Source organism: Giraffa tippelskirchi, chromosome 8 (genome assembly GCF_054371585.1).
Source record: "Giraffa tippelskirchi isolate mGirTip1 chromosome 8, T2T-mGirTip1v1.2.pri, whole genome shotgun sequence".
NCBI classification, from domain to species: Eukaryota; Metazoa; Chordata; class Mammalia; order Artiodactyla; family Giraffidae; genus Giraffa; species Giraffa tippelskirchi.
In genome coordinates this window covers 118,215,602-118,239,048 of record NC_137282.1, presented here as the reverse complement: position 1 = coordinate 118,239,048, position 23,447 = coordinate 118,215,602, and the positions used below count along the sequence as shown (strand labels likewise).

The 23,447-nt window shown below is 38.2% G+C and overlaps 1 protein-coding gene across 2 annotated transcripts in view; it reads left to right on the top strand.

Moving 5' to 3' along the window:
• Window positions 1-23,447, top strand: part of KHDRBS2 (KH RNA binding domain containing, signal transduction associated 2) — a 631,271-nt gene that overhangs the window by 553,754 nt on the left and 54,070 nt on the right. The window contains exon 13 of one of the 2 annotated variants that reach the window (XM_081523653.1): window positions 20,586-20,710. The gene's annotated coding sequence lies outside the window, so the exon portion shown is untranslated. Of the gene's footprint in view, window positions 1-20,585; window positions 21,630-23,447 lie in introns of those variants that run through there. The other variant, XM_081523657.1, reaches the window with a different exon arrangement.

The window sequence follows — 23,447 nt, the reverse complement described above, 5'->3', positions numbered from 1 at the left end:
AAGACCAAAAAAAGTCACAGCAAATTCCTAATTTGAAACCAAGCACCTGTTTTGAGGAAAAGAGTCTAAAACATTTGAGTCTAAATTAAACATTTGATCACTTAAATTGATCTTGATTTAATTTTAAGCAATTTCATTTAACTGTGCAAAGAGTTGGGTTTCTTCCTAAGAGTGTAGACATCTGGAAAGATTCTGCTAATTGGTCCAATGTATCTCCTTCCACTTTATTATAAAAGTGTATAGAAAGGATCCAGAAATATCTATTTGTCACAAATCCATTGTTGAAATATATTAGCTCCTTTTCCTATATGCTAATGATAGCTTATAGTGAAGTGTTGGATTCGTGATCTCTGAAGAAGATTAGCTGTGGGACGAGGGACCAGGCTTGATCACTCAAAAGCTTTTGTGTAACAGAATTTTATTAAAGTGAAAAAGGGACAGAGAAAGCTTCTGACATAAACATCAGAAGAGGAATGGAGAGTGCCCCCCCTGCCCTCGCTAGTTTTAGCAAGATGTTTTATGTCTGTTAGAAAGCTATTAATTGGATAAGAGAGACGCCTCAAGGCTGACAAAGTTTCACCTGTCTCCTCTCCCACAACACACATTTTTGAGATAGGATGGCATGAGGTGTGTCATCCCCCAGCCATAAAACAATTGATATGAATACTGATTTGTTGAGCTAGTATCAGCCAAAAGTTAGTCCTAGGTGGAACCATTTTGAAGAAAGGCAAATACATAGTTTCATTAACACAGCTTAAGAAAAACATTTCCATAAGAAAAATGCATCAGTTAGCTCAAGGTTTGCGAAAAGTTAAGTTCAGGTGGAACCAGGTGTCATCATGGCAACACAGAATTTTAAGAGAAAAAAACCTGACACTTGTAGTTTATTTCCTTCTGCCACTTAAGGGAGAGATAAAAAAATGTGTGACACTTGCAGCCTGTTTCCTCCATTTGGAGACTCCTGGCCTTCCTGCCTGTTACCCTCTCACTAACATTACTGAGGGTCTTAGGTTTACTCAGTTTCAGGTCAAACATCATTTCTGAATTTGATATGAATTCCTGAATTCTAGCTTCTGTGGTCGATAGCTGGTGTCTGTTATATACTTCAGGTGGTGGTGTGCTCAGAACCTTGTAGATTTCTGATGCACTATTGAGATAAGGAAATGTACTTTTTATTAAGTGCAAATAGCTACTTAAAATATTAGGGCTTATTATATAAATAAGATATGGCACAAAAGTTGTAAATAGTGAAACAAATGCATGTGTTGTGATGAAACTATCCTTGCTGCCTCCCTCCCCAAATTTAAATGAAAGAAATGTCTAGAAATGCAGAATAAATGAGAGATGACTTTATGTCTGTGATGTTCACACAAAAGTAGTAAAATTTCAATATGCTGCCACTTTTCTAGAACATGCATTTATTTTTAAGGACAGATTATTTGACAATGATATTTGGTAAATATCAATTGGGCATTATTTCCTTCCCTGCTGTGGCTAAACGTGCTTTTAGCAAGTTAAAATATTAATGTTTTATTTGTTTTCTAACTCCATTATTACTACAGTAGAAATATACCTTATCTCTCAAAGTAACCAGGATTTTTAACGTTAATACATTGCCATGTTCAGTCAATTTTATAGACATTTTATAGAAATGATACCTACCTCAATTCTCAAATGATTTGTATTTATAACTAATATTTATGTTGTTAATAAGATGACAGAAAATGCAAAAATAAAACTAATTTATCAGACTGTTCCCAAATACAGCAGTTGTTTTGTTTCTTTTTAATTGTCTTCAATGTACAAATGAAACTCAGAAGCACCCTGTGGGAATCCTGGGCACAAAAACCTTCCTGTGTCCTCTTTTCTGGAATATAGGAAACAGGCTATATTGAGCCTCCATGACCTTCCCTGAGTTTCAAAAAGCTGGTTTAAACAGATGCTAACAAGTGAAGGAAGGGGATGCAGAGACAAGGGAGGAATAGCTGAAAAACAATAGTGCACCCTTGGGGCAAGGCCCTGGTCCTCCCTCAGGAGATACACATGAGTTCAGTTCAGTTCAGTTCAGTCGCTCAGTCATGTCCGACTCTTTGCGACCCCATGAATTGCAGCACGCCAGGCCTCTCTGTCCATCACCAACTCCCGGAGTCTACCCAAACCCATGTACATCGAGTCAGTGACGCCATCCAACCATCTCATCCTCTGTCGTCCCCTTCTCCTCCTGCCTGCAGTCCTTCCCAGCATTAGGGTCTTTTCCAACGAGGCAACTCTTCGCATGAGGTGGCCAAAGTATTGGAGTTTCAGCTTCAACATCAGTCTTCCAATGAACACCCAGGATTGATCTCCTTTAGGATGGATTGATTGGATCTCCTTGCAGTCCAAGGGACTCTCAAGAGTCTTCTCCAACACCACAGTTCAAAAGCATCAATTCTTCGGTGCTCAGCTTTCTTCACTGTCCAACTCTCACATCCATACATGACCACTGGAAAAACCATAGCCTTACTAGACGGACTTTTGTTGGCAAAGTAATGTCTCTGCTTTTAAATATGCTATCTAGGTTGGCCATAACCTTCCTTCCAAGGAGTAAGCGTCTTTTAATTTCATGGCTGCAATCACCATCAGCAGTGATTTTGGAGCCCAAAAAAATAAAGTCTGACACTCTTTCCCCATCTATTTCCCATGAAGTGATGGGACCAGATGCCATGATCTTAGTTTTCTGAACGTTGAGCTTTAAGCCAACTTTTTCACTCTCCTCTTTCACTTTCATCAAGAGGCTCTTTAGTTCTTCTTCATTTTCTGCCATAAGGGTGGTGTCATCTGCATATCTGAGGTTATTGATATTTCTCCTGGCAATCTTGATTCCAACTTGTGTTTCTTCCAGCCCAGCGTTTCTCATGTTGTACTCTGCATATAAGTTAAATAAGCAAGGTGACAATATACAGCCTTGACGTACTCCTTTTCCTATTTGGAACCAGTCTGTTGTTCCATGTCTAGTTCTAACTGTTGCTTCCTGACCTGCATACAGGTTTCTCAAGAGACAGGTCAGATGGTCTGGTATTCTCATCTCTTTCAGAATTTCTTTGAGCTCTTTGGTAGAATGAAAGCCCTCACCAAATGAAAGATGTTAACTATTTGATGAAGCATTCTTCATAGTAGAGGTCACAGTTTCCTCATCATCACCTGGCACCAGATGATTACTAGACCGAAGGAATGCAGACCCTGCACAGCACCCTGACCTTTATCATCAACCTTGCCCCTTGACTATAAAGCTCCTAGCTCGGACACACAGTCTTGAAGGCATTAAGCCCATGGTGGCCTCCTTTGCTTGGCAAAGAGATAAAGCTATTCTTTTCTACTTCACCCATAATTTTGTCTCTGAGTTTTAATTTGGTGTCATGGTACAGAGGTCAGTTTCAGCTTCAAATTTTGGTACCAACATGGGGCTGACTTGGGGATGACCCAAGAAAGGTCTCCTGGTTTGATCAAATGCTCAAAGGTTTTCTCCATGCCAGCCTCTTTCAAGAGAGTCGGGGGTAGGAGAATTCCTTTGGAGGTTAGATCACTTGGGACCTTGCCTGTAAAGGCCAAGTCCCAATCACCACCTTTGCCTTGAGGACACTCACTCTTCCTCCTGCCTTACTCAGCCTAAACTTTCTACTCGAGGAATTATTTTGGGGAAGGGGAAGAATAGTGTCTAATGTCATGACACCTCTGCCAGAACCTGGGTAAGTACCCTGGTATGTACTCCAATGCCCCTTTGACCTTGTACCTCTGAGGAACTTTTGTTTCCATCCTGGGAACATTCAGTTCCCATCTGGGGATTTTCTGTGTTGGAAATCCCATCTGTAAGGTGCTGCTAGGAAACAGCAACCAATTCCAATATTCTTGGCTGGAAAATTCCAACCCACTCAAATATTCTTAACAGAGGAGCCTGGTGGGCTATAGGCCAGGGGGTTGCAAAGAGTAGGACACAACAAAGTACACACACATACAAGGTGCTGCTTGGACTAAGGTCATGGGTTTAGTTGGATTTGGAAGTGGCCACTCTGAGCTTTGAGCTGTCTTTTTCTAGTGTAAGTGTTCTGTCTGCTGGTGAGAGTTTTGGTTTTTCTCAGTTTTCATGTGAGTATTTTTGATCAGATACATGAAGTACATCTTCAGTTACATCTGATAGCTCCCTAAGGAAGATTATGACAGAGCGGTCCACCTATAGCCATGAATCTATAAATATGGAACACTATCTGACAACAATATTCTTTAGAATCCAGAGAAAATTGATTGAGATGAAACAATTTGATCTCCATTTGTCTAGATTTATCTATGTCTTAGCATGTGTCTTTGTCTTTGCATAATGCTGAGGTTAATTTGTGAATAAGCTCTATTTAATTGACTTAAAAGTAAGTGCTTACAAATTAAGTCTAATTATTTAGAAAACTTGCCAAGATGAGTTTCAGGCCCACATAATGTAGGAAATAGTCAGTATTGAATCCATATCTGCTATTAAATGTGGATTGTTAGTTTAATTTATCAATATATATTATAACTAGGTTTACTGAAGTTCAGTAATTTTATCTTACTTCTGCTGCAGAGTTTGTCAGCAGTAAAAAAGAAATAAGTTGGTTTGATATAAATTAAATGAAAATGAAATAAGGACTTCGGGGTGAACTCTTTAGGAATAACTATTTTAGTAATGTCTGCTTAAGAATAATCTCCCCAGATATTTGGTAGTTTAAAATTCAAAGTTGTGCTAAATTAAGTTAAATGATGGAAGTTTATTTAAAAAGAAAGTCATTTCCAAATAACATAAGATACTGAAACATGTAACTGCTGAATATGGGCTTCCTTTTGCAGAGAAACTAAAGGTATTTAGGACTATTGATGAATATGTTTGGTGCCATCCGGAGATGTTCTCTATGAGAAAACATTTCTCTATGAGAAATTATTGATATTTATGTTCAGTCTACAGAGTGCTGATATAGAAGACAGTTCATGCTCGCTTATGTAGAGTAGGATGTGGTTTTTTTTTTTCAGTAAAAGAAGGTATGAGAAATGAAATTCCATTGCATTTAGATAAAAGAAAGTGAGTCTGTCTTGGAGTTGTTTGGTTTGGGATGAACAATGGAAAGGCTAGTATGGATGCAGAAAGTGATAGAGGTTTTGTGGAAAGTGGGTCTTGAAAAGAGTTTCATGTATGGTTGAGAATGACTAAGCTTAGAATAAATTTAATTGAGTAAACAAATTTTAAGAATAAGCTCATGCAAAACTTGAATTTGGCTTTTATCTGTTAAGAAGAAAAGTTTTCTTAAAATGTTGAACTACTTCTGATAAGATTTTAAGTTTCTTTGCCTTTAAGTAATCTGTATTTGCTTTTGAATTCTGTTCATGTATTCTAACAGTTCTTTTGACCTCCAGCTAATTTTGAGATGCTAGATTTGTGGCCCCCAAGTCTCCTCAAACAAAATTATTTAATTACTGTGTTAAATTATGTAGAATTCCTATAAGTCTAATATGTCCTGATTAAATGTTATCCATTATAATTCTAGTTATTAAAAAAATTATTACAGCAATTACTAAGATTCTTTTGTCAATTACATTGAGATCAATGTTCAATCATGGCCTTTTAAGTCTTTTTGTGATTTATAGACAATTATTGTTATACTCTGATAAATCTCAGATTATACTGGGGAACTGGGTAAGAAATTAAAGACTCCTAAGGGAAAATCTGATGGCTTCATTACAAGTTAACTAGAGTATTGGTTATTGAGTGAATTGGTGGATATGGTTATAATGTTTATAGGAAATGTTACTGGTTTTGATTTTTTTTCCTAGATATAGAGAAGTCCTTACCCTCATGTTGGTTATGATTTATAGCAATTTTTTAAACTACATTTGTGGGTAAAATTAAGGAAGTTTTTTTCTTTTTTCTCCAACTGGTCCCTCCAGAAATTGGAGGCTTCTGGGTTTTCAGAAGCCTAATCAGCTGAATGGGAAAGACTGTTTCCTGTTCATGTGTAGGATTCTCAATATTTTGGGGACCTCGGGAAGAGAAAACTCCACTGAGGTGGAGCCTGATGTCAGGTTTTTGGCTTGGCTTTCTTGGCTTTGAGAGGCCTATTGGGAATTCAGTCTGAGACTCCTAGAGTTCCACCACAGCCAGTGTGGAAGAGACTTTATGGTCAATTGACCAGACTTATTTTGCAAGCAGATTAGTTTTGATTAGCTGTGTTTGGTTGAAATGAGAGCAATTTCAGAGAGAACAATATGTTTCAGTGGGTGTGAAATTCTAATTCTCTTTATTGAGGTCTGTATTCACTAAAACTTACTTCCCAGATAGTTCCTTGTTGCTATATTTTTGAAGAGTTTAATTGAGTTATTAAAAAGATACTCTAAATTTGTATCTGAAATTTATCTCAGGAATCTATCTGTGAATGAAGGTCATATGGTCCATGATCTGTAGCCAGAAGATTAATAGTAGGTCATTTAAATTTAAGGGTTCACTAATATTGGGGCCAATTAAACCATACTGGGGATAATTGGCCTAGTAAATTGGGCTGGTTGCCTCATGGACAATGACAATATACAATTTACCTTAAAGGATTGGTATAAATCAGACTAAGTCAAATGGCCTGGAATATGCTGGACTGCATCTAATGTAAGTTCTTGATTTAAATTCTTAATTATGACCTTACTAATACTGCTAGCTATATTATTTTTATATTGCCTGTTTTACAAAATTGTTGTCTCTTATGTTACCAAATGTGTGACTGAGCCTCTGTTAAAATGAGGGTGTATAGTTCCATATGAGATTAATAATTGTAATAGTGTAACTCTAGATATGGAAAGAAGCAGAAAGAGGGAATATTATCCTAGATCATAAGAGACTAGTAAGACAGGTGACCTGGAGACCTTTGGCTACCTGGACCTTAATAAGGCTTAGTTCAATAATGGGCTACTGAGTGGCCTATCAACAAAATCTTTGCCAGATCTGGGAGTGAGCATTCCTAGTACCACAGTATATTTCATACTATGCCTCTCAAGTCATGGTTGGATTTATAACTCTGAAGAGGCCCTGACAATTGAAAATTAGCACTTGCCATCCACCTCTGCGAGGATTAAGTCAATGGCCACTGAAGCCACTGACCTTCAATACTCCCTGAAAGGAGTTCAGGATGGAGGTCAAGAAAGAGACACTCATACTCTGGGAATAACTGGCAGAACAGGCCTTGAGATGGTGAGAAACTTCAGAAAATTTTATGAGGCCAATTATTATATCTTATCATACCCAGAAAAGCACTGAAACCTTAACAGTGACATGTGCTTTGGCCATTAAGAAGAAAAATGCAATTATAAGTCAAAAATGAAGTTAATAGTGGTTCAGACAGCCAAAGTAAAACTAGGTGGCCATTGTGAATTTTCAGACACATTCTTGTATTGTTGAGGACTTTAATTTTCTGAACTGCGTCACAATAGGAGACAGCACCAGACATTGTCAAAGCAGCATCTGCTGACAGATGGCAGCTGTAACCTTACTCTTTCAAGGTTTCCTAACAACTATAACATTTTTAGATAATAAAATTGCTTTAGATCAGGTATTAACAAAAAAAGGAGATGGGTAGTGACTGATAACTCCTGTTCTGTATATATTAATACCATATCAGAAGTTAAAACCTACTCGGGAATGGTTTGACAACTGGCACGAGTCTCCCTTGATGTGCCAGGTCCTAACTGGGTTTCAGGCTGATTCTCCTTGATTCCAAAGAGAGTGAAATCTATTTTGCTTATTAAAGTCCCAGTTGTCATTCCTCCAACAACTTCTAATTGGATCTGCTGCACACAATTGGTGGACAAAGGGATTGAGATATTAATCATTCAATAATCAGATCCAGGACTTGGTACTTAGATATACTTAATTTGATATCCATTCCATTGCTCCCCAATTTTAGTCAGGACTAATCCCCATTTCAGGCTCCCCAGATGGCACAGTGATAAAGAATCCACCTACAAATGCAGGAGATGCAGGAGATATAGGTTCTATCCATGGGTCAGGAAGATCCCTTGGAGTAGGAAATAGCAACCCCTCCAGCATTCTTGCATGGAAAATTCCATGGACAGAGAAGCTTGGCAGGCTGCAGTCCATAGGGTTTTAAAGAGTTGGACACAACTGAGTACAGCATGGCACATGCCCTAATTCAACAGGAAATAATCAGAGTGATTATTGTCCCATTTGCTGAAAGATTTGGAAAAGGTTAAAAGGGGGCAATTGACACCAAGTCTACGAAAACCAAGTTCCTCTGCTGAGTTTATGATTAATGTCTCTATCCAAAATAATTATCCCCTTTCTTGTGCAGTAGTTGTTCTCTTTAGGATTGAAGGTTATCAAAGAAAAGTGAGGATTGAAGACAAACAGGACATTCTGGGGCTCCTTGGCACAAAAGCCTTTATATGCCCCCCATTTTCTTGTTTGCAGGAAATAGGATTTAGCCTTCATGACCTTCACTGAGTTCCAATGGGCAGATGCTAACCAGGGAAGGGAAAGAATTCAGAGACAAAGGAGGAGCAGCCGAAAAATAATAGTGCAGACTTGGGGCAAGATCCTAGTTCCCCTACAAGGGATTGCTGTTGTTCAGTCACCAAGTAATGTTCAGCTCTTCGTGACCACATGGACTGCAGCATGCCAGGCTTCCCTGTCCCTCACCATCTCCTGCAGTTTGCCCAAGTTCATGTCCATTAAATTGGTGATGTCATCCAACCATCTCATCTTCTGTTGCCCTCTTCTCCTTCTGCCTTCAGTCTTTCCCAGCATCAGGGTCTTTGTCAATGAGTCAGTTATTTGCATCAGGTGGCCAAAGTAGTGGAGCTTCAGCATCAGTCCTCTTAAAGAGTATTCAGGGTTGACGTCCTTTAGGATTGATTAGTTTGATCTTGCTTTCCAGGATACTCTCAGGAATCTTCTCCAGCACCACAGTTTGAAAGCATCAGTCTTCAGTGTTCTGCCTTCTTTATTTTCCAGCTCTCACATCCATGCATGACTACTGGAAAGACCATAACCTTAACTAAATGGACCTTTGTTGGCAAAGTGATGTCTTTGCTTTTTAATACAATGTCTATGTTTGTCATAGCTTTCCTTCCAAGAAGCAATTGTCTTCAAATTCCATGGCTAAAGTCACCATCCACAGTGATTTTAAAGACCAAGAAGAGGAAATTTGTCACTGATTCCACTTTTTCCCCTTCTATTTGCTGAGAAGGGATGGGACCAGATGTTATCATCTTAGGTTTTTTTTGTTTGTTTTTTTTTAATATTGAGTTTTAAGCCAACCTTTTCACTCTCTTCCTTCACGCTCACCAACAGTCTCTTTAGTTCCTCTTCACTTTATGCCATTAGAGTGGTATCATCTGCATATCTGAAGTTGGTCATATTTCTCCTGGCAAACTTGATCCCAGCTTGTAACTCATTCAGCCCAGCATTTCTCTTGATGTGCTCTGTGTATAAGTTAAATAAACAGGATGGCATTAACACAGCCTTGTTCTACTCCTTTCTCAATCCTGAACCAATCAGTTTTTCCATACAGCGTTCTAATTCTTGCTTCTTGACCCACATACACGTTTCTCAGGAGACAGGTAAGATGGTCTGTTATTCTCACCTCTTTAAGAGTTTTCCACAGTTTGTTATGATCCACACAAAGGCTTTAGTGTAAATAATGAAACAGAAGTAGATGTTTCCTGTAATTATCTTGCTTTCTCTATGATCCAGTGAATGTTGGCAAGTTGATTTCTGGTTCCTCTTCCATTTCTAAACCCAGCTTGCTCATCTAGAAGTTCTCGGTTCATGTAATGCTGAGCCTAGCTTGGAGGATTTTGAGCATACTCTTACTAGCATGGGAGATGAGTGCAATTATCCACTGCAATTGTCAAAAACTGCCCTTCTTGGAAATTGGGATGAGTATTGACCCTTTCCAGTTCTGTGGCCACTACTGGGTTTTCCAAATTTGCTGACATATTCAGTGCAGCCCTTTAATAGCATCATCTTTTAGGATTTTAAACAGCTCTGCTTGAATTCCATCACCTCCACTAGCTTTATTGGCAGCAATGCTTCTTAAGGCCCACTTGACTTCACACTCCAAAATGTCTGGAGAGACTACACCATCGTGGTTATCTGGGTCATTAAGATCCTTTTTGTACAGTTTTTCTGTTTATTCTTTCCATCTCATCTGCTTCTATTAGATTTTACCATTTCTGCCCATCTTTGGATGAAATGTTCCCTTGATATTGCCAATGTTCTTGAATAGATCTCTAGCTTTACCCTTTCTGTTGTCATCCTCTATTTCTTTGCATTGTTCATTGATGAAGGCCTTCTTGTCTCTTCTTGCCATTGTCTGAAACTCTGCATTTAGGTAGGTGTACCATTCTCTTTCTCCCTTGCTTTTCACTTCTCTTCTTTCCTGAGCTACTTGTAAAGCAACCTGAGACAACCACTTTGCATTCTTGCATTTTTTTTTCCTTTGAGATAGTTTTGTTCACTGCCTCCTGTACAGTATTATGAATTTCTGTCCATAGTTCTTCAGGCACTTTTTACTAGATCTAATCTATTGGATCTATTTGTCACCTCCATTGTATTTTCATAAGGAATTTTATTTAAATCATACCTGACAGACCTAGTGGTTTTCCCCACTTTCTTTAGTTTCACCCTGAATTTTGCTATGAGGAGCTGCTGATCTGAGCCAGAGTCAGCTGTAGGTCTTATCTTTGCTGACTGTATACAGTTTCTCCATCTTCAGCTACAAAGAATGTAGTCAATCTGATTTTGATATTGACCATTTGGTGATGTTCATCTATAAAGGTGTCTCTTGTATTGTTGAAAATGGGTGTTTGCCATGACCAGTGCATTCTCTTGGCAGAATTCTGTTAGCTTTTGTCCTGCTTAATTTTTTATTCTAAGCCCTAACTTGTCTGTTACTCCAGGTATCTCTGGATTTCCTACTTTTCATTCCAATCCCTTATGATGAATAGGGCATATTTTTTTTTTTGATGTTAGGTTAAAAAAAGACCTAGGAGGTCTTCTAGGTCTTCATAGAACTGATTAACTTCAGCATCTTTGGTGTCAGTTTTGGAGCATAGACTTGGATTATTGTGATGATGAAAGGTTTGCCTTGTAAATGAATGGAGATCATTTTGTCATTTTTGAGGTTTCATCCAAGTACTACCACAAAGGACAGAAATGGTATTGTCCTAACAGAAGCAGAAGATATTAAGAAGAGGTGATAAGAATACACAGGATAACTATACAAAAAAGATCTTCATGACCCAGATAATCACTATGGTGTGATCACTCACCTAGAGTCAAACATCTTGGAATACAAAGTCAAGTGAGCCTTAGGAAGCATCACTATGAACAAAGCTAGTGGAGGTGATGAAATTCTAGTTGAGCTATTTCAATCCTCAAAGGTGATGCCACGAAAGTGTTTCACTCAATATGCCAGCAAAGTTTGAAAACTCAGCAGTGGCCACAAGACTGGAAAAGGTCAGTTTTCATTCCAGTCCCAAAGAAAGGCAATGACAAAGAATTTTCAAACTACCACACAATTGCAATCATCTCACATGCTAGCAAAATAATGTCCCAAATTCACCAACCCAGGCTTCAACAGTACATGAACTGTTAACTTCCAGATATTCAACCTGAGTTTAGAAAAGGCAGAGGAACCAGAGATCAAATTGTCAACATCGGTTGGATCACTGAAAGAGCAAGAGAGTTCCAGAAAAACAGCTACTTCTGCTTTATTGAAATATGCCAAAGCCTTTGACTATGTGGATTACAAAAAATTGTGGAAAACCCTTAAAGATTTGGGAATGCCAGTTCACCTTACCTACCTCCTGAGAAAGCTGTTTGCAAGTCAAGAAGAAACAGTTAGAACTGGACATGGAACGACAGCCTGGTTCCAAATCAGGAAAGAAGCATGTCAACTCTGCATATTGTCACCCTGCTTGTCTAACTTATATGCAGAGTACATCATGCAAAATGCCAGGCTGGATGAAGCACAAGCTGAAATCAAGATTGCCAGGAGAAATATCAATAACTTCAGATATGCCGATGACACTACCCTTATATCAGAAAGCGAAGAACTAAAGAGCCTCTTGATAAAAGTGAAAGGAGAGAGTGAAAAAGTTGGCTTAAAACTCAGCATTCAGAAAACTAAGATCATGGCATCTGGTCCCATCATTTCATGGCAAATAGATGGGGAAACAATGGAAAGAGTGATAGACTTTATTTCCTTGGGCCCCAAAATCACTGCAGATAGTGACTGCAGCCATGAAATTAAAAAAAAAAAAACAAAACACTCTACTCCTTGGAAGTAAACTTATGACCAACCTAGACAGCATATTAAAAAGCAGAGACATTACTTTGCTGACAAAGGTCTGTCTAGTCAAAGCTATGGTTTTTCCAGTAGTCTTGTATGGATATGAGACTTGGACTATAAGGAAAGCTGAGCACTGAAGAATTGATGCTTTTGAACTATGGCATTGGAGAAGACTCTTGAGAGTTCCTGGACTTCAAGGTGATCCAACCAATCCATCCTAAAGGAAGTGATTCCTGAATATTCATTGGAAGGACTGATGCTGAAGCTGAAACTCCAGTACTTTCACCACCTGATGCAAGGAACTGACTTATTGGCAAAGACCCTGATGCTGGGGAAAATTGAAGGCAAGAGGAGAAGGGGATGACAGAGGATTAGATGGTTGGATGGCATTACTGGATCAATGGACATGAGTTTGAGTAAGCTCCAGATGGTGATGGACAGGGAAGCCTAGCGTGTTGCAGTCCATGGTGTCACAAAGAGTCGGACACGACTGAGCAACTGAACTGACTGACCAAGTACCACATTTCTTGTTGATTATGATGGTCATTCCATTTCTTTTATGTGATTCTTGCCAACAGTAGTAGGTATAATATTCATTGGACTTAAATTCACCCATTCCCATCCATTTTATTTCACTGATTCCTAAGATGTCAGTGTTTACTCTTGCCATCTCCTGCTTGATCATGTTCAATTTACCTTGATTCATGGAACTAACATTCCAGGTTCCTATGCAATACTATTCTTTACAGCATTGGATTTTACTTTCATCACTGGACACATCCAAACTGAGTGACATTTCAAGTTTGACTCAGCCTCTTCATTCTTCCTGGAGCTTAGTAGTTGTCCTCCACGTTTCCCCAGTAGAATATTGGATATCTTCTGACCTAGGGGGCTCATCTTTTAGTGTCATATTTTTTGGCCTTTTTATATAGTTCGTGGGGTTCTCACAGCTAGTGTACTGGAATTGATTTCCATTCCCTGTTTCAGTGGATCTTGTCTTGTCAGAACTCTCAGTATGACCTGTCCATCTTGGATGCCCCTACATGGCATGACTCATAACTTCATTGATCAACCCCTTTCAAACAACAAGACAATGATACATGAAGGGGCCTCAAGGGATGCACATAACAATAACTTTAAACTCTACTGCAGAACTGAAATCCCCACAAAATGGAAGATGTTAACTATTTGATGATGCATTTATCATTCCAGAGGTCACAGTTTGCCCATGATTACCTGACACCAGATGATTTATGGTTTGAAGGAATGTGGACCCTGCATAGCACCCCAGTCCCTATTAGCAGCCCCGACCCTAACCATTAAACCCCTCACAAACCCCCCTGGCTCAGGACACAGAGTTTTGAGAGTGTTAACCCATGATTGGCTCCCTTTGCTTGATAAAGATTTAAAGCTATTCTTTTCTTCACCCAAAACTGCATCTCTGAGATTTAGTTTGGTGTCAGAGTACAGAAGCTAAATTTGTCTTCACAAATAGAGAAGAAAGTAGAGTTTAAGAACAGAATTTCAGGACAAGCACAATTTGTTAATTTGTCAATAACTATGTATTATGATTAAATGAAATTTCAAAACCAAATAACTGGAGTACAAAATAAGCTATGAATCATCTTTAAGGTTTTTAAAAATAACAAAATTAAGTCTTGCTTATATTGTATAAAATACCAGTTTCACAATATCTTTAAATCTGGGTATACTTACTCCTTCAAAAGATATTCAGAACCTTACCAGAACTTGAGTAAATGATAAGAATCTTATTTCAGACTGTAATTGGATTTATATAAATCTTCTGTTTTCCACATTGTATACATACTCTGCCTCCAAATTTATTGATTAAGCATTTCTGAAAGTTTATAATATTTTCTTTTCTGCTTTAAAACAATGAAGTTGAGAAATAAGTATCATTTGTTGAGCCTATAAACAATTCAAAATAGGACACTTGCAAAATAACCTATCAAGTTGCCAACTTTCTTCTTCACTTTGCATTTGTGGAGAATGTAAGCATTACTTCTAAGTGATGTAATTGCTTTCACATTTCAAAATATACCCTTATAGTGAACTTAATAGAAAATATGTATAACATAAAACTCTTCAGTATCATGTAATAGTTCTGTCTGCACCTAACACTATAATTCATGTCTTATAATTCATATTTCATTTCTTATAATAAAGCCCAAGACATCCCTATTGTTCTATTTCCAAAACTATTTTCCTCTACTCTAATTTTTGACATATGAAAATCATATATAAAATAACTGAGGAAACACAATATGCGTACTTTTAATTGCAAATAATATTTAGGATATTTTATTTCATTCTTAATTAGTTTATCCTCCTAATGCCCACCCATCACATTCAAATTTTTGTCACATGTTACTTCTGCCACATGATCTGTAGCTTCAAAATTAGGCTAGATATGGATTAGAGTATTAGTATCTAAAATATGTAGAATTAGAAAAGCATATCTAGTTAAGTTGCAATGAACTTGGTTATCAAGTAATAGGAAATTATTATGGATGTGAGATTTGAACCATAAAGAAGGCTGAGTGCCGAAAAATTGACGCTTTTAAACTGTGATGCTGAAGAAGACTCTTGAGAGCTCCTTGGACAGCAAGTAGATCAAACTAGTCAATGCTAAAGGAAATCAACCCAGACTATTCATTGGAAGTACTGTTGCTGAAGTACTTTGGCCACCTGATGTGAAGAGCCAACTCATTAGAAAAGACCCTGATGCTGGGAAAGATTGAAGGCAGGAGGAGAAGGGAACCATAGAGGAAGAGATGGTTGGATGGCATCACCAACTCAATTGGCATGAATTTGAGCAATCTCCAGGAGATGGTGAAGGACAGGAGTGCTGCAGTCCAAGGGGTCACAGTAGTTCATACATGACTTAGCAATTGTTGGATGGCATCACTGACTCAATGGACATGGGTTTGGGTAGACTCCGGGAGTTGGTGATGGACAGAGAGGACTTGTGTGCTGCAATTCATGGGGTCGCAAAGAGTCGGACACGACTGAGCAACTGAACTGAACTGAGCTGAAATTACACATTAAATGTATACATTTAAATATCAAGTAATTATATATTTTAAACTGATAATGAAAGCAAATCAATTCTTCTGCTAAAATGTTTCTTTTTTTAATTACTTAGCTTAATTTCTTTTTTTATTTTATTTTTTAAAATTTGTTTTCTTTCCTTTTTTTTTTTTTTTTAATGGGAGAGGGTGAGGGCGGGATGATATGGGCGAATGGCATGGAAGCATATAAATTATCATATGTGAAACGAATCTCCAGTCCAGGTTCAATACATGATACAGGGTGCTCGGGGCTGGTGCACTGGGATGACCCGGAGGGATGGGATGGGGAGGGAGGTGGAAGGGGGGTTCTGGAAGGGGAAAACATGTACACCCATGGTGGATTCATGTCAATGTATGGCAAAACAAATACAATATTGTAAAGTTAAAAAATAGAAGATAAACTAATTTATTTTATTTTTTAAATTAGTTTATTTTCTATTTTTTAACTTTACAATGTTGTGAAGAAGAATGGAACTGGAGGAATCAACCTGCTAAAATGTTTCTTAATGTGCTTTAAACCATAGAGCTAATTTTATGTATTACCAATAATAAATTCAAATCAATTCAGTTACATGCATTTCAGTGAAACAATGTTTAAGAATCACAGACTAAAAAATGAAAGATTTATCACCTTACAATCAAAAGCAGTGAGCTTTAAACTTCAAGCAACCTAGTGGCAAGTTTGTCATGTCTCACTTTTCTTAGTGGGAAGTTGTCAAGAACAGTTGATATTTTTTGAGCTTACTATCTTATTTTTCCCTGTTCGTGAGCCTCATGTTGATATTATGTTAAACTGTAGGACAGAAAGAAGAGGATAGCCACAGCCCTATTAAAATGTGTACCACAGCATTTGTAAATATTATGCATGGTATTAAAGGACCCTGGATTTTTACAAGGAAATGTGCAATATCTTTCATTTCTTCATTTTTCTTTTTTACCTTTCTTTCTTTCTCTTGCATATAATAGTACCCAACTAATTTAGGACAATAAAGAATGTGTGTGTTCATGTGTGCTCAGTCACTGCTGTCCTGTATGTCTTTGTGACTTCATGGACTGTAGCCCACCAGGCTCCCCTGTCCATGGTATTCTCTAGCCAAGAATACTGAGTGAATTGCCATGTCCTGCTCCAGAGGATATTCCTGATCCAGGGATTGAACCAAGGTGTCTGGTGTCTCCTGTACTGCAGGCGAATTCTTTACCACTGAGTCACCAGGGAGGCCCTACAAAAAGGGATAATGTTAGTTAATTGCTCTAGTGTTGGTGAGATTACGGTTCTTATATTAGAATGAAAAGTGGTGAAGGAATATAGTACTGCTACACCCATATAACTACAAAAGTCAGAAGTCATTTTTTTCCACAAACAAAAATGACAATTCTTCAATGGAAATGCGTTTTCAGTTGTTTTACAAAGCTTCTATAAGAGGGTGTTTAGTTAATTCAGTCAATCAACTAATGCTTTCTGCTAAGTCTTATATGATAGGTGTGAAATTAAAAGTTAAAAAAAGTAATTAAATTATAAAATGTTTGTATTAGTGTTTGTTAACAAACAAAATTTTCATCTTTTGACTTGGCTTGACTGGGTCATTTCTATTCTAACCCTATTTTGATCTTCAGCTTGAAGGCAGCAAGGTTCAAGCTACACACATCATTTCCTTCCAGACATTTGATTTTTCTGTCCTTCTTGTAGGAGAATAGAAGATTTTTGAATATCAATGTACATTCTGTATTCTTTAATTGACAGTTTGAGCTACTATAGAAATCTTGGAATTTTTTATAATAGTTGAGGTTCCATCAGCTGTGCTGCTACCAGACTGAGCCTAGAGGCACACTTTATAAAATAGCAATCAGCTGTGCTCAACAGCTTGCCTGGGGTATATGCTGCTGCTGCTGCTAAGTCGCTTCAGTCGTGTCCAACTCTGTGCGACCCCACAGATGGCAGCCCATCAGGCTCCGCCGTCCCTGGGATTCTCCAGACAAGAACACTGGAGTGGGTTGCCATTTCCTTCTCCAAAGCGTGAAAGTGAAGTCGCTCTGTCGTGTCCGACTCTCAGTGACCCCATGGACTGCAGCTTACCAGGCTCCTCCGTCCATGGGATTTTCCAGGCAAGAATACTGGAGTGGGATGCCATTGCCTTCTCCGCCTGGGGTATATAGGAAGTCATATTTTGACTGTCATGGCTTAGCTGTAGTGTGTCTAATGTCTTATGCTAATGTCAGTGATTAATGGTTATCATTATCCTCACTAAATCTCATAAAATACTTCCTCAGGAGAGACAAATCATAGCTGGAATACTACTTAAACTGTTTTTTTAAAATAGAATATTAAAAACAGTACAAGAGGTGGAGTGAATAATTTACTTTGAATATGTTTGACAACTGATACTGTTGTTAAAGTTGCCATGAACCTAACTGATATTCCATATGTGAATGCCATGGGACTTCCCTGGTGGCTCACATTGTAAAGAATCCACCTGTAGTCCAGGAAACCTGGGTTAGATCCCTGGGTCAGGGAGATTTCCTGGAGAAAGGAATGACTACCCACTTCAGTATTCTTACCTGGAGAATCCCATGGACAGAGGAGCCTGGTGGGCACAGTCTGTGGGGTCGCAAAGAGTCAGACATGGAGTGACTAACACACACATGGGAATGCCTTATGGAGCCTGCATGTGCGATTGCATAATGGTTTAAAGTTGTTCAGCTCATCTGGGAATATAGGTAAAGATGTTTGATAGAAAAACAAAAGCTGGAATAAATCTGACACTAACTGTTTGGAGGTTCAATGTTTTTGGCAATGAAAGTGAGTCCCCTTATCCCTTTATGATTTCATGTATGCACTCTGCTTACAAGACAGGTATGGAACACTTAATTATGGACCCAAAAATAAAGTCTTAAATGGATGAAACATCTCTTTGCATATGATAGAAGCTAAATGGGACATTAAATTAAAGTCAAACAAGTATGGAGCTTTTAGTTTTATTCTTAATTGTAGCAGCATAGCATAACATGTCAATTCTTTTATGCACATGATTTTCATATGTCTTAATCAACAGAACTTGAGGTTGTGAATTTCTGTATTTTACCAAAAAAATCAATTAATAAGGAAATATCCATGTTTTTTAGAGAAAGTGGTGAATATTCACACTATTTCTGGTAATAAGTGGGTAGGAGACAAAAAGTTCCTGAAGAGAGGAAATGTCACCCACCATACCTGTTGGACTTTCATGGAGCCTTTGTCTAAAGAGTTATTATAGTCATCCTTCCCAATATGTTGTTTTTGTATTAGAGGGAAAGTTCAGTTTTATTAGACAGAAGGTTAATACATACTGTGCTTCTAATATATGTTTGAAGAATTAATTCTGTTGAAATGGATCAAAGTGGAAAAGAACATAATAGATTAGGACCATGCTTATTTGTTCCCTCCTAAATGTCTAATTTGTTCTAAAAATTAATAAGGAAAAATAAATGTATGACTAGATGAGTGGTCAGTGGTACAGATGATTGAAAAAAAAAGAAGCTCTGTTTTCTTCTTTATACATATTTTTATAAAAAAAGAACTTAAAGTATAAATTAAAGTAACTTTGTTTAATGAGACAGGAAATTTATAGGAGAAAGGAACAGACTGTTTGGAAATAATTGTTAGGTTGTTCTTTCTGACTGCATATTTCACTAACGAGGTCAGCTATTAGTATATATAGTACAGGAATTTCCTTGTAGCTCAGTAGGTAAAGAATCTACTAGCGATGTAGGAGACCTGGGTTCAATTACTGGGTAGGAAAGATTCCCTGGAGAAGGAAATGGCAACCCACTCCAGTATTCTTGCCTGGGAAATCCCAGGGACACAAGAGACTGGTGAGCTACTGTTTATGGGGTCACAAGAGTTGGATACAACTTAGCAACTAAACCACTCAGAGATTTTCACTTGAAAGTACATAATATCTTAAAAATTAAATTGTATCTCCCAGGACCTGATCTTCACAAACGCCTTGGGCGAGATTAAGTTATAAAAAGGAAAGACTGTTATAAACACTATAGAAACAGCCCACCTCCTTCCATGTTGTCTCAGAGGAGTTTGGAAGGAGGCAGCACCATAATTTCATGCTCACCTTGAATCTGACCCACACATAACATCTTTCTAATTTACACAAGATGTAAATTCTCCTGCATAATATAACACTCTTCTATAAATTTGTTTTGAGCTAGAAAATATGTTGTTGATAAGGTGACCATGCATCCTGTCCCAGTGTAATTATTAAGAACATTACCTTTCACTCTCAGAGGTGTCCTAATATAGAGGATGAATTGCAGTTAACTTATCTATAAATAATAATAAAATGCTAATAAGATAACCTTTATTGGAAGCTTGCAATGTGTCAGACACTGAAATACTTTCATGTGTAATGAATTCTTTTAAATAACCTAATGAGAAAGGTTTTTCACAATTGAGGAAACAATGAGATAGAGCCTGGATAGAGTTAAACAGCAAGGTTTCTTCTCAAAGTCAGCAAACCTGAAACCAGATGAAAGTCTGGTTCTATAACAATAGATGCCAGAAGGTGATATTCTATCTTCCTATTTTCTGATTGACATAATAAACTTGCTTTTACTTAATAAGTCCAAAGATTACCAATAGTTCTAATTTGTTATACTTCTTAGCTTGTTATAATCATATTTTTATAGTTCATTTTGAGGCAGAAAAAAGAGTACTGAACTGAACTAAAAGTCAGCCGGTTTGTAGTTCAGGATACTACTATCACTAACTTAGTGATCATAATGATAGCTTGCTAAATAACTAGTTTATGCCAGGCACTGTACATGGGATTTTCCCTGTGTTTTCTCACTAACACTTATAACAGATCTGTGAAGAAGAACATTTGCACCCCACAAATGTGTATGAATTGCTTTAGCCTGGAATTGGTTCAGAGATATAAAATGAAGATTGGGGGATTAAACAATTTCAGCAGGCCTTTCAACCTCTGATATCAGTATGTAAGCCATAGAATTTAAATGCTGAGGAAAATTCATGGGGGCAGAGGCTTCCCTAATACCTTATATTTATATTAGCTATCATATATTGAGTGTTTACTCAGAATGGGTATGAATTTTACTAACTTTTATATTTTGTTTTTCTCCTCATCATAAGCCAAATAAGAAGAAAATTGGGGGGAAAACAAGTTGGCGGAGGAATAAGTGGATGTGGAGTGCATCTCTCTCCATGGATGCATCAGGAATACACCTTCAGATACAGAAGTGCATGCAGAACACCAGGTGAGAGCAGACAGGAGTATTTGACCAGCGGAGGAGATGTATAGACCCATGCAAAACTCGCTAGTACGAAGGAACTAGGGGGAAAAATAGGAGTGTTAGTAGGGCTGGATCTGCACCTAGTAGGTGGGGGAACTGGAACAGGGGTCTGATCCCCACATTGAGGCAATTGTCTGAATCAGAGGAGAAACGTTTAAGGCTGTGAGTGAAACAGCTGATCTGTGACAACCTAAATGAAATGAGAATCAGACAGTCCTTGCCAGAGCCAGACATACCCTGGACAGAGACATAGACCCCCTGCAGGGTGCAGCAGCTGGGAGGTGGAGTTTGGGGATTATGCAACAATCCCAGGACGAGGGCTGCTGTTGACTGTGGAGAGATGGATAGAGGGGATGGATGTGAAGGAGGAGATTGTAGTGGGAACTTCCTGTGGAGGAAAGCCAGACAGCCATGGATACTGCTGAGTCACACGCAGGGGGTGGAGCCATCACCATAGCCTCTCTCTCCCTACATGTCAGCCTTGACTGCTGAACAAGAGAGAGGCTGGCCCATCAAGCACCTGATGCACCGAGTAGGACCCCACCGGGGTGGGGGGGGGCGCTTTAAGTGACTGATGCGCCTATTTACAGAGTAGGATCCCAGGCATGGGGGCCCTTCTGTGTGCCTGACAAGCCAAACAACAGAGAAGGACCCCAGGCAATGGGGGGCCTCTGAGTCCCTGAGAAAGACTGGCCAAAGAGGCCTTCTGATTGCCAGCTACAAGAGGTTCGAAGAAAGACTCTGATAGAGCCATAACTCCTGCCAAGGAGGCAGTCTGTGTCCCTGCACACTTGGCGCTGCCAGAGTCCCAGGGCCAAGCAGATGCACCACCTTCATGCTCAACCCTCACTGGGGCAGAGCTGCCAAAGGCAAAAAAAAAAAATCTTGCATCTAGGTGTGCAGGGTCACTTCAACAGTGTCTGACTCTTTGTGACCCTGTGGACTGTGGCCTGCCAGGCTTCTCTGTCAGAGAAGGGATTCTTTAGGCAAGAATCTGGAGTGTATTGGCCAATACTGGTTGCCATACCCTTCTAGAGCACTATATATACTGCTGCCCTCACCGCCAGCACCCCTGAGTACCTGGTGCTGCCAGAACCCCTGCTACCCAAGTAGCTGCACCACCTCCACACCTGCCCTCACAGGGGCAAACCCAAGTCCTCCAGGGCAGCCTCAGGAGCAAACCCCAGTGGATGACCCACATGCAGAAGTGCAAATAAAACCACACTTGAAACCCAGGGGCAGTGTGACTAAGGAAGAAGACCCAAAAGTTTCCCACCAGCTGTACAAGCTGCAGATTAAATCCACATGATCAATTAGGCAGACTCTGTGTCTACAGAATATATAAAAGGACATTGAGAGCTCCCACAAAAGAAAACGCACTAGTTTTGATCGCTGTGGACATTCAAGGCAAGAACATACAGAAGTAGGACCGGAGCTGCCCCCACAACAGATCCAGAGATCAGCACAGTGTTGGAGAGCATCCTAAGCAGGTGAGGTGGACTGTGACTCCCAGCGAAGGAAAAGACTCTGACAGCACTGGCTCAAGAACAACATTTATTATGTTTTGATTTTTTCTGTAGATTCTTTTGGATATTTTTATTTTTTTTTCCCTATTCCCCCCTCTGTTGTAGTTGTCGACTTTATTGGCACTATGAAATCTAATTAAGCTTTTGAAAAATTTCTCTTTTTGTTTTTTTTTAGACACATTTTTTTATTGTTGTTATAAACCTCTGCCTCTACAGTGGGCTTTTGCAGTTCTGGGGAGTCTTCTCTTTTTTTTTTTTTCTTCTTTTTTTCTTTTTTTAATCATAATTTTTAATTTTTTAAACCTATTATTGTGTTTCTACATTTACTCCTTTGTTTGCTTTTCCTACTATTCTTTCCTCCTGGCAGCTAAACTTTAATGTATATAAATATTCTTTATCTACCTCTGTTTAACTTTGCATATCTATTCTTTCTTTCCTTTCATCTCAACATATTTGTTAGTTTTATTTTCATTGCTTTATTTGCCAATTGACACCTTGCTTTAGTTTTGTTTTCCAGTTTGTGCTTTAGTTAGTTTTGTTCTGGTATACATGCTTTTTGGTTTCCTTTGTTCACTGGGTCAATTTATTGAATTTTATTTAAAATTTATTGAAATTTATTGAAATTTTATAAATTTATTGAAAATTTATTGAATTTTTGTTGGACTGTTTTGATTTTGCTTATGGCTGTATATGTATATGTGTATATTCAGTCACACTTTTTATTTTTGTTATAAACCTCTGCATCTACATTGATTGGGCCTTTGCAGTTCTGTGAAGTTTTCCTTTCTATTTTTTCCTAGTATATTTCTTCTTACTTTTTTTTCTTTTCTCATATTTATAATTTTAACTTTCAATTTTTTAAAATGTATTATATTTTTCCTACATTTATTCCTTTGTTTGCCTTTCCTACTGTTATTTCCCCTCACAGTTAATCTTTAATGTATATAAATCTTCATCTACTTCTATTTAACTTTGCATATCTATTCGTTCTTTCTTTTCTTTCCTTCCTTTCCTCTCAACATATTTGTTAATTTTCTTTGCATTGATTTATTCCCCACTTGGCACTTTGCTTTAGTTTTGTTTTCCACTTTGTGATTTAGTTAGCTTTGTTCTTAACTGGTAAATTATATATAATTTTTTATTTCCTTTGTTCGCTGGGTCAATCAATTGTACTT